The following is a 17285-nucleotide window of genomic DNA, read 5'->3' on the forward strand; positions in this document are numbered from 1 at the left end:
CCACCTTGCAGCCCATAAAGGTGTATATTCTCAGTTAAAATCAGAAAAAGTTTCAATCAAAAAAACTGTTTTTGATTGGAACAAACTAGGGGTGGGACTTTCACGCACTAATTAACATGTAAATAACTCGTTAAAGTCCCACCCCTAATATAATTTGAAGCGTTAATTCCGATTAATTTATTACAACAACAAAAATTAACTCATTTTATCGCAGTTTGCATCCAGACAACATGGAACGTTTGTCTGTGCCCGATTTCATGGTCCACTGATCACAGTGATGCACATGATGCGTCAGCGCTACGCTAACAACAACAAACACGGAGGAATCCGATGAGAGTGCATTGCTTGGACTGATGGAGGGCAAGTTTCAAAGTTTAAAAAACTGCTTGATGGAAGCCTTGAAAAGAGCATGGTCTTGTGCAACTTGTGCAAAAAAGAATTTGCATACCACCGAAGCACATCAAGCTAACGGTACCACCCGAATGCAAAGCAAGTTGCAGCGAGCACAAAAACCACCACAGCAATTCGCGCTAGCAGTCCTAGATAGCGCCAAATTTTTTTATTATTATTATTTTATTATTTTTGTTGTAATTTATTAATCGTAATTAACGAGTTAAAGTCCCACCCCTACAACAAACACAAGGTGGAGGATTATTTCAAGGGTGTTACTCCAGTTACAAGTACACAGATAGAGTCTGCGATTCAGTCCACAAAGGAAAGTGTTCTCGAGAACAAGTGGACGCTTTCCTGTAGACAGATTGGAGAAAAATTGACATTTTGCTAGACAGCAGAATTAGATAGCTATCATGCGCCATATTTCCTGTCCTTCTCATTCCCACTGCCCCATTCCCCCCATCCTGCATGCACAGGACATTCTGGAAAAGTGTTGTGTAGATTGGTCTGAGTCACTGATATGAGCCAGGACTGTGTGCTAACACCGGATTGTTTTCTCAGAGCAGATAGTGACTGAATTTGACGAAATCTATATTGGATTAGATTCACTGACGTTACCTTTAAGTAAATGGAATGAGAATAAATAAAGTATCAGTATGACTCTTTTGATCATGTTTGGAACGGTGAACACTTGGATTGTGTTTTTAATGTTCAGACGTCTGATGCATGGAGAAAAGAACTCTACAATCTTAGCTTTTTAATGTAGGCGTTTTTTGATCTGTGACTGTTACGGATTGTATAATTTTAGCAGTGAAATAGGCCATCTGTGTTCAGTTTACAACAAACACAAAACATGGGAAAAAAAACCCATACACCCTAGTGCTGATTTCATTTGGATTAGGAACATGTGTCGAGGCAGAGAAAGGCAGCCGTACTCTGCACGTTCATATATTAAATAAAACTTGTGTTTCAAAGAAACACTGCTGTGATTAGCCTGCATTTCTTTTGCTTTTAAAAATCAAAGCTAAAAATCACCTGACACACACACACACACACACTCTCACACAAACTCTTTTCCTCTCTTTCTCTATAAACACATGATAGTCACGAGAGAGACAGAGAGAGAGAGAGAGAGAGCGAGAGAGCGAGAGAGAGAGAGAGAAAGACAGTCACATGTAAGCTGCAAGCTGCCTTAGAACGTCATCAGTTTTTTTTTGTTTGTTTGTTTGTTTTTGTTTTTGTCATATTAAAAAGAAAACAAATGAAAACGAAGGTGTTACCAGCTTGGAGCTGTCTTAGTGGTTAGCATGAGAGTCCTGCTTCAATCTGTTGGCTCCTTCCATGCTCCAAGCTTTTGCTACTGGCTGTTGGAGCTGGATGCTTCTTCCTTCTCCTGCAAATGCTGTAGGTTGTCAGTCGGTGTCACGGCTGTAAAGAAATGAAACACAGATGGCAAAACATTCAAAACAAATCATGCATCAGAATCTTAATGATCAGTCAAATTATGGACATTATTTAACAACAAAGACAATCCAGGAAAAAAGTAAAGACCCTAATTCACAGTCACACTAGTTCCTTTCCTTTCCTCTGCAACAATTAAATGTACAGATGGGCACAGAGGAACACATTTGGAGACTGGAACTGCTCCAGTTAGTTATTGCAGCTGTGCTTCAAAGACAAAGTAGCAGATATTGCTGAAGTTGTTACTGTCATGACCTGGCTCAGGAGGTCACAATAAAAAAGGAAGAACACCATGATAAATGTTGAAATAATTCTTTATTTAATCAAATAAAACCATATTAGACCAAATTAAATAGCCAAATCAAATCATTTAAAGAACAAGATGTGACAATCAGTAAGTCAGCATGTGTAGCATGTGTATGAGTGAAAGAGGTGTATGTGTGTGATGGTGTTGTTGGTGATAACACAACAAAAGGCAAAATCAGAACAGCATGAATGAACAAACCAAACCAAACCAACCAATCAAACTTTTGCAATCTGTTCTGACACACACATCTCTTAAGCAGAGTCACAACCTGCAAAAACTGAACAAAAAGTCTAACTATCGCCACAAATCAGGAAATTGGCTACTTTCACAGTGGCTAAAACGATGTAAATGACGAGCAGCAAAGTTGGGATTCAGCCACAGATTACCCCAAAACAGTGTCTACAAAACAGTAAGGATAATGCCTACAGGTCTTGGTGGGCATTAACAGTGATAGAAGAAAACAATGAGCAGAGAAGGAGACAAAAAGACACTCTGACAGTAAAAAAAGGAGAGCATCCTAACATCACATGTTGCTCTGACTTCATCACTTCTATTTCTATTGTACATATTCAGTTACAGTAACCATTATTAATGAAGTAGTTTGGTCAGAAAAAACAGGATCCTTGCTATCACATGCTGTTAATGTATAACATTGAATATTTACGGTTCCAAATATTTATTTTCAGTCTCCTTGATTACTAATATTCCATATTTTAGTTGATGCCCATTCTGAAAGTCTGCATTTTTTTTTTAAAGACATATAACCAATAGCGATGACGGTAAAGATGCTAGAAGTTCTGCTTCTGATGGCACAGGAGCTCGTCCTGACCACAGCACTAGCAGCTCTCCTAATGATAATGTTACTGCTGCATTTTTTTATGACATGAACAAGAGGTCAGGCTTTGACCCATCTTGGCTGCCTGAGAGGAAATGGTCCACCTGGGTCTACAAGTCTGGTTACGTGCAAAAGGAAATAAAAAATGGAACTCCATCCAATCTTGTAGCATTGAGACTGTAATGAAATCCAAGGCAACAGGCTTAGTGAGAACTGATCAATTATAATGAAAACTATTTATAATAACCAAAAAAAACGTTCAATAAGTACAAATTAGCATGAAAATAGAATTTTTAAAAGAGACAAACTGACAGGGTACAAAACTAACTGTAATGATGACAGAGACAGCTGATGGAAAAACACAGAAACCTAATCCAGAACAGTGTGACTCATGTCTCGTCTCTGCCAAGTTTGCTGAACTCCGTCTGAACCAGATGCCAGTACATCATCCTATCCTATACCTTTAAGTGTGCCTGACATTTCAAGACGTTTGTCAGCAGGATGCATAAAGTTGTGCATATAGTTCAAAATTTTATAACTGAACTATGAGCAGGTGCACAGTGTTGTTTCTATTACTGTTTGGAAATGGGATTGTTTCACATCATAGATGACGATCACGGCAATAAAAAAGTGAATGTTAGATGTAAAAAAAAAAAAAAAAAAATTCACGCAGCTGGCATTTCATTCCGTCAATAACATATTCATCATCATGTAGATGAGGTGCATTAAAGATATAAATCCTATGTTGAGCACTTCCCAAAAACAATTAGAAAAACAAAAACTCTGATCTATATTTACACCACCTTTGTTCGCAGATTCAACAGTCAGGACAGTTCCAAATAACTCTGTGTGACTCGTGCATAATATTTTTCTCATGAAAGAGAAAACCTTCTTTACTAATGGTGGCAGGAGATCATTTTACAAGACAGTAGTGCTAACATAAGTTCATAAAAAATAAAAGCATGCAAATAATTACTTCTGAGCATCTGGAAGATTTAAATTCCTCTATTTTACAGAGATAGTTTTTTTTTTTAATTTCTCTTGTGTCTGAAAGAAGGTACACACCTATTTTAATCAATCCAGTGATTCGTATAGCTCCAGTTTTAATTGGCCTTACGACTGTTACTTAGGGGTGGGCGATATGACAAAAAAAATCATGATTTCGATTTTATCACGATCTTACATGTATTTTTGACCTCTTTCCACTGCTTGCTTGTCTTCTCATGCGGAGTGCCTTTATCAAATGCCTGTGTTAACGTTGTCTGTTTGGGTCCAGCTGCTGCCTCTGGCTGCGGTGCTGTTTGGTCTCAGCATTCTGTGTAGGGTGCTTTCTCTTCAAGTGATTGAACAAGTTTGTTGTGTTGCCATCCGACGTGCGAACCGTCTCAGTGCAAACTTTGCAAATTACCTTTGTTTGCGCTTTGTCATTTGGAGAAAGGCCAAAACAATTCCATAGAATGGAAGTAGAGTTTTTTGTAGCGACCAACTCCTGTGTTTGGCTTTCAGCCATGGCTCTCCATGCGTCTACTGCTACACACACAAACAAGTTGGCAGGTAAGAAATTGCATCACTGCCCGTAATTCGCGATGATTGGTCGGTCAGGTTTACAACGTAATAAGTCTGATGCGTCAGTGCATCAGCATAGAACTGCAATTTATAGAATGTGACCTAAACAATCCATACAGTCTCCTCACTTTGGCAGATCGTCTACATGTTCTTATCCTTAACGATCTAATATCGTCATATTGTGCACCCCTACTGTTACTGCAAGCTCAAGTGTATTTTTAAGTTCAATGTCCCTCATTTTATGCACGCAACATCTATGATTGTGTGCTGGGCTCTCAATGCTGTTAACCATGGGTGACCCAAAGCTCATTACTGTACCTCAAAGCCTTCTGCATGGACACACACAGAGCACCAGAGATGCTTCCACTGCTCTGCCGACAGTGCGAGGCTCTCCATTGCCAACACAGTCACAAATCACACACTGTGGTGATAGATACCTGCCATACAAGGTGTAACTGAGGTTTTATTCTCCAGGTTCTTTTCCTTATATGCTGTGTTCTAGTTTTTTTTTCTTTACATTTCACCCTTCCTCTGTTGCCTTTTTTTTTTAGTATCAGCATCATGGAATTTTTGTGCTCTCTGCAATCCAGCTACAAGTTCCCAGGGCTCATCGTAGTGGAATGCATATGCAGTTGTGTGTATATTTCCCTGATTAGCAGACCAAGTACACAAAAGTGGAGTGGAAATCCTTTTGCAGTAACAAAGTTGACAAGAATTCCAACTGAAGTTGAGTCACTGATTGGCATTGCAACCAATAAGGGTCTGAAGCAGTTTTGGATATCAGTGCAGGTGAATACTGACAACTGAGTGACACTGCATTGAAAAACATCTCTTCCTCCGGTTAGTCTGTCTCTTTCTTTCTTCCGTGCTGGTATAGTTGAAGTACAAGCATACAGCCAGTTGAAAATATCTGAAAATATTCCATAAAATAAATCAAATAAATTACTAAAATGGGCCACAAATGTGATTCAACTGCTCAGTAAAAGTGTTCATGTTTCCACATATAAAAAACAACATTCCACTGTTGGGACTCAAAGTGCCCACTTCAGTCACTGTTAACCCTTCTCACTGGTTCTACACATTTTCCAGTCCTTGCCTTGGTTTTACACATCACTGGCCCTTTAAAACCACTTTCAGATGGTGCTTAACACATGTATTAGACCACCAGCCAATGTAAGGTCTATGTCACAGCTACCCTAAATTACCAAATTACCAAAAATCATGTTTTATGTTTCTGTAATGGTTAATACACCAGTATGTAGAAGCTCTTCAACCAAAATGTTTTTGTAAATGCTAAAACAGAATTATTATTGTTATCCATGAATTTTTAAATGTACTGTTTTTCAAAAAAAATCTGAAAAAATGGTAAAGCACATTATTATTCTTTTAAGATATTTTTTTTTTTACCTTTGTGCCTTTACTGGATAGTGCAGTGATAGAGAGACAGGAAAGTGGAGGAGAAGAACGTGTGGGAAAGGGCCATGAGCGGGATTTGAACTCATGACCTCCACATCAGGACTGTAGCCCTGCACATGGGACGCCAGCTCAACCAGGTGAGCTATAGCAGCACCCCAGCACCAGCACATCATTATTCTTTGATTAAGATGTTAAATTATAGTTATTTACTGCACTCCTGAACAGAAAAATGTGTTAAGTGGTTGAATGTTATGCTTGATTAATTTCTGACTTCTCAGAGAAGCCCAGGGGCTCAAATTTGGGTATAAAAAGGTGAATTCAGTTTGAAATTCCTCATTCCTGTTCAAAATGGTAAAACATGGAGAGCTGAGTGTTGGATAGTCTACACGTATCTACAGTGCTTTACAAATTAGACAGGTGTCCTCATAATTTGTTAAGCACTGTGCATCCCTCTCTATTAGTCAGATCAAAATTTTACATGTTGTTCCTGTGCCTGAAAAAGCACCCTGCTCACCATTTACATTTATAGGAAAGCACAAGATGACAGCATAACGACGCAGGGCACTTTCACATATAGTTTACCAATCAGGACTGCTGCAGACACACAAAAAGCTGCAAACAATTTCAAGGCATTAGCTCAGAAGCATGAAGTTTGGCTAAAAAGAGAAACTGTCTTGAATTTTTTGGATAATGAAAGCAGCAAATATATTCTACACAATTAGCTGGAAATTGGTCCAAAGCAGAGATCTGAAAGGTGTTCTGCCTTAAGTCAGAGGACCAGATAACCAGGTAGACAATAGGACTGTAAGGGTTTATTACAATACACCAAACTTCCTGTAGAGTCTAGTCTTACGCTTTAAATGCCAAATATCGCACACGAATCATTTCTGTAACAGTCTTTCTAAATACAGCTAGAAGGAACATGTACAGCTTTGCAGTGATTGGTTCCACATCAATAAGTCACTGTAGTGCCGTATATGCACTAGCCCAGAGGTCCAGATGGTCACTCTGTAGGAGCTGGAGTTCTACCAAATACCCTGCTAGCTGTTCTACAACGACAGACCAGGAAACACACAGCAACAATTCTACTACTGTACATTCATTACTTTGAAAAAACACAAGCTACACACCTTAAAATCAGCAACACTCGTACTAGTTCACACTTGACAGCAGTATGTCAAAACTTGTTTATTCTGCAGGAGACTGCACGTCAGATCTGCATTACAGTAGCTTTTCCTCTAGAAATGGTCAAGGGCAGATGCTGACTGTTGGTGACATACTTTCTGTATGTGACCATACAGTGTGTCAGCGTTAGAGGTTTGCGGATAGTCTTGAAGCCATGATAACTTACAAGTTGGTAATTACTGCTGGGATCTGGCAACATATGACAGCACTACCATAAAGTCATATGGTATATGATATGATATGATATGATATGATATGATATGATATGATATGGTATGATATGATATGATGAATATAAACCAACAGTTTAATCAGATAATCAAATCACTTTATGTGAAGGGGAGACTTTGAACCAGATGCTCCAACCCGCTGATCATGTTTCTAGGTCTCAGAGTAGTACAATGGTCAAACCCACAAAATAAACCAGAGGTTGAATAAACTGCAGCTGTCCCTTTAGTAAAGTGAATCCAACACAAAGATATTTTTATGAAGAGCAACTAGTTGATCAAAACATAGACCAAGGCACGACTGGAGTCACCAGTTTTCATAAATATAATATCACATATTAGCAGCAGATCTAAAGGCTGCAAGTTAAACCCTCCGCAGATCAGACTCGTTCCAGCACAACCAACAACACTCTTGGTTCATGGTTTGTCTTTCTGGGGACCACTATTGGTAGGTAATCAGCAAGGCTTACTGAGAGTACTGGATAATACTTGCTGTTTCTGAGGCATTAGATCCAGTTGTCTCTCCATAATGGTCTGTCTGTTCACAACACTTAGACTAACAGAAGATCGTTCACTTCATGCAATATATGACATATGCTGCTGTTACTAAACAATCAATCTTATTCACTCCACCTGTGAGTGGTCATGATGTTTTGACTTACACCAGCTCTCCTGCCATACCTGTTTAACGTCTTTGTTCACTGTCTGTGATGTGAAAACAAAAGATTTGAACACAGTCTGAGAAACAAAAAATATACAGCTCTTAACAAATTTATTAGACCACCACCAAATACATGGGTCTATGCCACAGCTGCCCTAAATTAACAGCATTGGTAATTACCAAAATATTTCTTTCATGTTTCTGTAATGGTTAATACACCAGTATGTAGAAGCTCTTTAACCAAAGGGATATTTTAATGCTGAAATATAAATACTATTGATATCTAGAAATTTTCAAATGTAATGTTTTACAAAAAACAGAATACACAGTAAAGCACATTATTATTTATTGATTAAGATGTCAAATTATAATTATTTACTTGCATTCCTGAACAGAAAATTTTGTTTAAGTGGTTGAATGTTACACTTAATTAAAATCTGACTTTTTAGAGAAGCACAGTGAGGCAGCTCAAATTTGGATGAATTCAGTTTGAAATTCCTCATTCCTGTTAAAAATGGTAAAACGTCGAGAGCTGAGTGCAAATTAAAGCACTTCATGATGCTGGATGGTCTCTGAGACAACAAGGGAAAAACATAAAGTGTTCTCACACTGTGGTCAAGTGTATTTGGAGTCAATTGCCGTGACTGGTACTTACAAAATGTGCCAAGGAAGAGGCAGGAAACAAAAGTTAACTGAAGCTGATGTCAGACACCTCAAGATTTGAAGTGCTGAAGACAGGAGGAAGACCACCGCTGATCTTCAGACAGAGATGAATGCTTCTAGATCAGAGTCTGAGAAAGTCTCCAAAATGAATACAAAAAACAACTGATGGAACAAGGCTTAAAAGGAAGAATAGCTGCTAAGAAGCCATTATTGAGGCCTGCAAACATCCAGAAACACCTCAGATTTGTGAGAGAGCACAAACACTGTACTGTTGATGACTGGAAGAAGGTACTCTGGACGGATGAGTCCAAGTGTGAACTCTTTGGTCAGCATTGTCATGTTTATGTCTGCAGAAAAGTTGGAGAATGTTTTGATGCCAGATGCAATGTGGGCAAATAGTGAAAATTGACAGTAGTGTGACCAAGAACGTCTACCACAACATCTTGGAATCCCTTCTGGACTGAACCTGATTGGTCTTGGGTTCATATACCAGATACCATCGTGGGGCGCTGTAGCTCAGGTGGTAGAGCGAGTTGGTCATTGATTGGTCAGCGGTTCGATTCCGCCCTGTAACCTGTGTCATGGTCATTGTGTCCTTGGGCAAGACACTTCACCCACCTTGCCTGATGTGAATGCATATGAATGGATTATTTGAGGTGGTGGTTGGAGGGGCCGTGGCAGCCACGACTCTGTCAGTCTGTCCCAGGGCAGCTGTGGCTACAGTCATAGCTACCGCCATCAGAATGACTGTGTGTAAATGAATAATTGACATTAACTTGAGTTGTTCCCTGAGTTAGAAAAGCGCTATATAAATCTAATCTACTGTTACTATTATTGTTATATACCAATAAGATAATGACCCCAAGCATACTTCAAAGCTGTGCAGAGACTATATGACCAAGAAAAAGGAATCTGGAGTACTGAGACTGATGGACTGGCCAAGTCAAAGTCTGGATTTTAATCTTGTTGAACAAATTTGGGATGTAGTACTTTCAAAGATTGCTCACACAAAAGTTTCATCTAAAGCAACTCTTTGGGAACAGCTGGAAACTATTTGAAACTAAATAACAAGAAAAAAAAACGGTTGAAAAATACATAAAAACAGTGGCAGCAAGAATGCAAGCTGTTATCGAGGTCACAGGAGGCCATACAAAATATTACATTTTTTTGGTTATTATGTGTGTAAAATGACTATTTAGTTGTTTCAGTGTGTTATCTGCCAAATAAAAAGGAAATACAATTTTTAGTTTTAAACAAGTTTTTGAAATATTTCTAAAATATCTATGTTTTCTCGTTTTATGACAGGTGGTCTGATAAATTTGTTAAGCACTGTATGTCCTGGTCACACATGTGTTATTCCATCCTAGTGCATCATTCAGACCAGGAGCTGAGAGCCTCAGAGCAGAAACCAGAAATCAGAAATAAGTCATGCTCCTCTCAGACAGGTGGCATTTTGAGACAAGCACTCAAAGCCCTGACATAGGGTGGTGGTTCATCCCTAGACTGACAGACGGACAAACCTGGGTGAGGAAACTGAAAGAGCAGCATGCTCATTATTATCATTTCACCATACACTGGGGCGCCTTTGGGCAAGAACTTTTTACCCAAATTGCTCAGGCAGATAAGACTTTGGTTGTACTGGGAAGCTTCCAGGTAAGAGTTAGGATAATATACGTATCTACAGGAATATTCCAAATGTGACTTCACAGAGAGAGAGAGAGAGAGAGAGAGAGAGAGAGAGAGAGAGAGAGAGACAGAGAGAGAGACGGCTACATCAGAGCTAAATTATTGCATTTACCTTATTCTGCATATAATCTGTCAATAAAATATGAAATATAAATATAAAAATGTTAAATATCGACCTCAATAGTTGGGCAGATAATTGGATCAGGGGAAGCACATAAAGACCTAACATGTTTACTTTTCATGCGCACAGACTACAAAGAAGGAAACCTTTGCAGTGTAAGTGGTTGTGAGACTGTGTATGAATTAGGACTGCATTATTAAGGACAAAATTACTTTTTTTTTTTTTTTAATTATCAATATTTACACTTCACATTTTAATAACAGAGCGCTGCTTTTACTTCCATGTTGTGCTACATTCATGCTAATGTACAAATAATTTTTCTGAATTAAAATAAATTAACTAAATAGAAACTAACCAGAAGCCATGGCTGCCAGGAGAGGTTCACAAGTTCAATCTAATCTTGTTGAGGTTCACATGCTCCTGAGGGCTCGGGATACAGCCTTTAGGGCTGGTGACACTGCAGGGCCAGCAGCAGCCAGAGCCAACCTGTCTAGCAGAATCAGGGACTCAAAACAACAGTACAGCAAGAAAATATCTGGTCACTTCAGCAACAACAGAGTCTCCCTGCATGGCATCCAAACACTCACAGACTATGAACCTCCACTACAGTCCTGTTAAGAGTGACACCACAGTGCTGAACTGCCTTGATGACTTCTTTGGCCGCTCTGATACACAAAACAACACATCAGCACAGAAGCCTACTCGTCCCCTGGACGAGCAGGCCATGCATGGCTTTTGCCATTGTGAAGAGGACCCTCTCCAGAATCAACCCACGCAAGGCAGCCAGACTGGATGACATAACTGGCCATGTTTTGAAGGACTCAAGAATGCCCTCACTGACATCTGTAACATATCCCTGAGCCAAGCTGTTGTCCCCACATGTCTCAAAGCTACAACAATCATACCAGTCCTGAAGAAGCCCCACCCATTCAGCTACAAGCACTATCAGCCCATGGCATTAACTTCCATCATCACAAAATGCTTTGAGAGGCTGGTCATGTGTAATATCAAATCCATCCTCCCTCCCTCCCATGACCCATTTCAGTTTGCATACAGGTAAACAGGTCGACAGAGGACGACATTTCTGCTGCTCTCCATCCAGCCCTCACCCACCTGGACTGAAAGAGCTATTATCTGTGAATGCTGTTCTTAGATTTCAGTTCAACATTTAACACAATCATTCCTCAGCAGCTAATAGAGAAACTCAGACACTTTGGACTGAAAACCTCTCTCTGCAACTGGGTGCTAGACTTTCCTACAGGGAGGCCAGAAAATGTGCTGGTCGGGAGCAAAATCTTATTTTCTATTCTGATTGTTTTTCACTCTTGTCTCATTTTTGCTCACTTTTTTATTTTTATTGAGGACTTCATTGCTATATAAAGTCCTGAATCTCCATGGAAACAGCACAACCATGGCTAGAAGGAGAGAGACCTCAAAACTGTTTCTGTGCAATATGACAGTAATGATGGGTTAAATCACATGAAAGAAAATCATGAATGCAGATTTTTTTTTCTTGATTATTCATTTTACAGAAAATGAGAAAATCTGGAATATCTACATGCACATTTTTCCAAATGCCCACAGCTGCTACTAATACTGTAAAAAAAAACAAGGTCACTCGACATACAACAAACATTTTACTACTTACATTTTAGTTTTAAAAATATATTTTTTTCTCCATACCGGTCTCCTCTCTGCTCATTGCAAACATAGCTTGCAGTTCAGTATAGTACAGCTAAGCCCTCAAATATGTGGTCCGTGACAGTTGCTTATAACTCAGTCAATATTGGTGTCACGGTTGCATCAATGTGCACAGAATTTTTTTGTATTTCAGTTTGCATTAGATTTTGTCAAAAGCAAACTGTTTATTTTTAAAGAAATTTTAAATCAGATACACAGGATGACATGATTTTAATGAAATATTATGGTTTAGGTTTGGTTACGTTTTCTGACAGAATGGCAAATCAAAGATAGTTCAAGGACTGTTGGAAAGTTGATCATCTGATAATTCCGACTAGTGGTGTAATTTTGGTAATTCATGCACGTTTCAAAAGACAATAAGACATATCTTTGAAATCTAGCAGTACGTTTTGGTGTTCAGAGGATTCAACTGTGTCAATCATGCTCACCTTGTTTTTGTTCTTTTGAAAGAAATTACACATTTGTTTTCCCTCTCTGTGTCTTCTGGTATGTTTTCATTTTTTCTTTAATTGGTTCAGTCTCTCAAACAATTTATTCAGACAGTTTTTAGTTATAATACTAATTACTTCAACATTTAAAAAAATGCATTAAAAAATAAAACCTAACTTTTTCATATGGACTTGTTGAGGACCTTCCTCCCATTGGAGCACTGAGTAGACAATGTAATGCCCATGGCCTTTCATGAAATATTAATGCATTACTTTTCTAGCGCTTTTGCTAAATTACCAAGTCCTCTGAGCCTGAGACTAGTGGTACCTGGGCTTGTCTTGTGATTTGTAATAATGGCAGAGATTGTCTGTATTCTTCATCCTTTGTAAATCTAAAATGTTCATAATCTGCAAGTAAAATTTCATAGTTAAAAGTAGCTGATATAATAGATCCATGGCAATGTCAAATGAAGTCCACAGGTACCACGAAGTCAGTCCCAACAGGGAACACGTTTTTTTCCTTAATGTTCATTTGTAGTCCAGCTTCAAGTTTCAATCAAAGTCATGTGATCAAACCAGCAGTCAGGTAGCTTCTGTGAACGAGGAGGAACCTGTGATACTGCTCTGAGATCCCTACTGACTGTTGTAGTCACAGAGTATTGATTAGTGCGGCCTTATGTAGACAATGTAAGTGCTGCATCAGCAAGCATAAACTATCCACAACAAACAGACAAAAGTTAAACATAACATTTAAGTTTTACAATAGCACTTTCCTGTCACCTTTGCAGAATTACCACTTTGGGTATTTGGTCTATTACATTCCAATGAGCAATGTTAATTTCCAAATCTAAGAAAAAAATAACTACTTCAGTAGCAGTGTTGGCTCTTCATGCATTTGCCAACAGATCAGTTAAGTCAGATTTTATCTGACCTTCTCATGTTTAGGTTTTCAAACTCTGTGTGTGTGTGTGTGTGTGTGTGTGTGTGTGTGTGTGTTGGGGTCTTTTCCAGCTCAGTAATAATGGAAGTCCAGCTCCTCCAGCCTGACTCAGCAGTATTAAACACACAAATGTTACATCACCAGTATGTAGTTAGCCCAGTAGAGCACAGTGTTCTGGACCAGGTGTAGGCTGCTGTTATTCAACCTTTTTTCCTCTTTGGACTTATTTTGCAGTCTTTCATTCAGACCTATCTGAGCACCTCCTCGCTTTCTCTTCTCTCCCTGTTCTGCTTATTTCACAAATGTAATATGCATTTAATTACTTTGTTACAACTTTTTGTAAATAATATGCTGGGGCATTTGACAACAGCAGGCTAAAATTAAGCTAGTGTCTGGTATTCCAACAAAGGGAGGCAAAAGTAGTAGAAAACCAAAAAACACTGCCTGAGATGAACTGCTGGGAAACAAAGTGTGAAGTTCTCCATCTTTTATACCATCAACAGGAAATCTAAGTTACTTGTCAGTATTGTACTGTGTTGTTTGTGGCATTTCATATGTTCTGTGTTTGTTAAGGTCATGATTGGATTTAGGAACCACTGCAGTGAGCAGTTCAGAGGAGGGCTGTAGGAATGCTGAATCTTAGAATATGGATTAGGGTTAACAGGTATCTGTTTTTTCATATCTCAATACCCTCCCAACTTTTCACTAGGGTAAATGCTGTTTTCAAGAAAACACATTAAATTACAGTATCCTACATGTTTAGTACCAATTAAATTGGACAAGGCCTAAGGATGATGAAATGTTTCGGACTGATATTGTGCTGTAATTCAGTGGATTCTGTGAATAAAGTTGAATGTCATTAATAATGCTATGTTTTCTCAATACACTTGCCATCTTTCTCAGCTTGGCTGTTGGCCAGTTCTTGCAGTGTCTGTATTATGACTGACATCTGGTGGTGTATGCTGTACATCACATTAATATAGCATCATTTTCACTTTAATAGAATGATGAGTTACTGAAGAGCATACCTTTGGGAATTCTAAATACTGTGCTCTGTCTTAACACTGTGATATGGCCCAAATGTGTTATGTTCTCACAACATCTGCCAAAATCCAAAAGCTCAAGAAAACAACAAGACATCTGTCTGCAGGTCATTGAAATCCTTGCATAATATGCACTTAATTACTTTGTTACCCACTGAAAGATTTGTCCAAATCAAAAAAGGTAAAAGCTCATTGTGACCACCACACAGATAATCCCATGAAGGTGATGACAGTTGACACAGTACAGTCATCTAGAAAAACCTAACAATAAAAAAACTAAACATAGACACCTGGAACTTTTTAATCACTGGTTGCCACCAATTTAGTCCTTGACAATGAATAATCGTTAACAACCTAACACATATACATACACTGAAACACATACATTAGCTAATGAATTCATAATGCTGACCTTCGTAGAGACGTCATCTTGCCTCTTCTATCGCCTGTCCTTCCTTTCCCCATGCTTCTTTTCATCCCTCCTTATCCATCAGCTAACCCTAGTCTGTTCCCTGCTAATCTGTCCCTCCTTCCTTTCTCCTCCCACACACTATCAGCGGGCGCTGAGGTGGACAGACTGCCACGGAGCAGGAGTCCACAGCAAGGGCCTCACGACAGGGTTCAACCCATGACAGATACCAACACTGATATTTCTTTCAAATTCTAACTGTGCTTTACATGCAGTTAAATCATCATGAGAAACCTAAATATACCGCCAGCATTTTATAGGCCTTCAAAAGGAAGTAGTCAAAGATCATGTCAGTAAATGAAGAGATCATTTTTAAAAACACATAACTCCATTTTTCTATTTTTTTTTAAATTGTTTGCTTGAGATGCTATCAGTCATACTGAAGTTGAGTGGATTTGACTCAGTAGAAATGACATGACAAAAACAGAGACAATTTAAGTTTGATTGATATTGTCTCAGGTGGACAATGGAAAAGTGGGTTTTCTGAAGGTTTGTGCAGATGGAATTATTTGTTTTTACAAATGAATTCTTCAAATATTTATAGATTTTACTTTGTCTTGTCCTTGACCAGAGCGCATGTTTTCAAAGAAAAAACAAAAACATATATGGAGCAAAGAGCAGAAACAGTAGAAAATAGGGAAAAAAGATCCATCCACCCATCTACAATACACCGCTTAATCCTTAGTATGGTCGTGGGAGGGCTGGACTCAATCCCAGCTGACTTAGGGTGAAGGCAGGATATATCCTGGACAGGTCAAAGATCCATCATACTTATTAAAAACATATCTTCTTCTTGTTGATGGATGAGATTGAGATATATTGTATGTGTTACCTTGTGAGTTTTATTTAATCATGTTAGTAGTTACCAAACTGAACAGGACTGTCACTTATAAAGGCCAGTTTATAGTTTTCACTTCGTCACGTGCAGACTAATGCTGACTTCGAATGCGGACAGTGCATGCTGCTCCATTCACACTACAACATACAGGCGTGAATAAAAGTTTGCATACACTTGTACGGAATGTACAGTGCTCAGCATAAATGAGTACACCCCAACAGATTTGTCAGAAAACCTTTAGTTTCCTTTCAGGATCAGCAATTTCTATGGGACACTATACTAAATACTCCCACAAATCTGGGCCATTGACTACAAACATGATTTGTTCATCTGTACACACAAAAAAGTAATTTTCCTAACAAATTCATTCAATACCATGCTGCAAAAATGAGTACAAAAACGAAAGTCTTCGGTACAAAGCTAATAGACTACAAAATTTAAATTAACAAGAATTCAACCACAGGTGAACCTATTCATTAACCAGGCGTCCAGCAGACAGTTCACTATAAAAGGGCGCTACCTAACAAAGAAAACCCCTTTCCATTTCATACTATCAGCAATGGCACCATATGGAAGAGAAATGTCACAAGACCTGAGAAAGAAAATACTATTTCACAAGAGAGGGGAAGGCTACAAGAAGATCAGCAAAGCTTTACTTATCAGTCAGAATACTGTAGCAAAAATGATACAAAAATTTAACAAAGATGGAACTGCAACTGGGTTGCAAGGTGGCTCGGTGGTTAGCACCATCGCCTCAAATGCCCGGGATCTTTCTGTGTGGAGTTTGCATGTTCTCCCCGTGCAGCGTGGGTTCTCTCTGGGTTCTATGGCTTCCTCCCACGGTCCAAAAACATGTTGAGGTTAATTGGTGATTCTAAATTGTCCGTAGGGGTAAATGTGAGTGTGCTTGGTTGTCTGTCTCTAAGTGTAGCCCCAGGATTGACAGGCAACCTGTCCAGGGTGTCCCCTGCCTTCACCCTGAGTCGGCTGGAATAGGCTCCAGCCCCCCCACAACCCTAGTGAGCATTAAGTGGTGTACAGATAATGGATGGATGGATGGAACTGCAACCACCTCACAGACGTCCAGGTCGTCCACAGAAGTTAACACCTCAACAGGAGTGTCTTCTGATGAAAAAGGTTGAAGAAAAATTGCCATGCAATGGTGTCAGGGAGCTGCATTTGATTGATGGTACCATGAATTCACAGATGTACTGCTCTATATTGAAAGAGAAGATGGTATTATCACTCCATGCCCTTGGTTGTCGTGCACTTTTCCAACATGGCAATGAACCAAAACCTACATCTAAGGCCACTGTTGCATTTCTGAAGAAGAACAGGGTGAAAG

General features: G+C 39.0%; 1 protein-coding gene across 1 annotated transcript in view; it reads right to left on the reverse strand.

The window, feature by feature from the left end:
* Nucleotides 1-17285, reverse strand: part of fam110b (family with sequence similarity 110 member B) — a 60568-nt gene that overhangs the window by 14020 nt on the left and 29263 nt on the right. Inside the window, exon 2 of the mRNA XM_008290917.1 lies at nt 1674-1821. The gene's annotated coding sequence lies outside the window, so the exon portion shown is untranslated. The remainder of the gene's footprint in view (nt 1-1673; nt 1822-17285) is intronic.

This window comes from Stegastes partitus, unplaced genomic scaffold (genome assembly GCF_000690725.1).
Source record: "Stegastes partitus isolate 25-593 unplaced genomic scaffold, Stegastes_partitus-1.0.2 Scaffold703, whole genome shotgun sequence".
Taxonomy (NCBI): Eukaryota; Metazoa; Chordata; class Actinopteri; family Pomacentridae; genus Stegastes; species Stegastes partitus.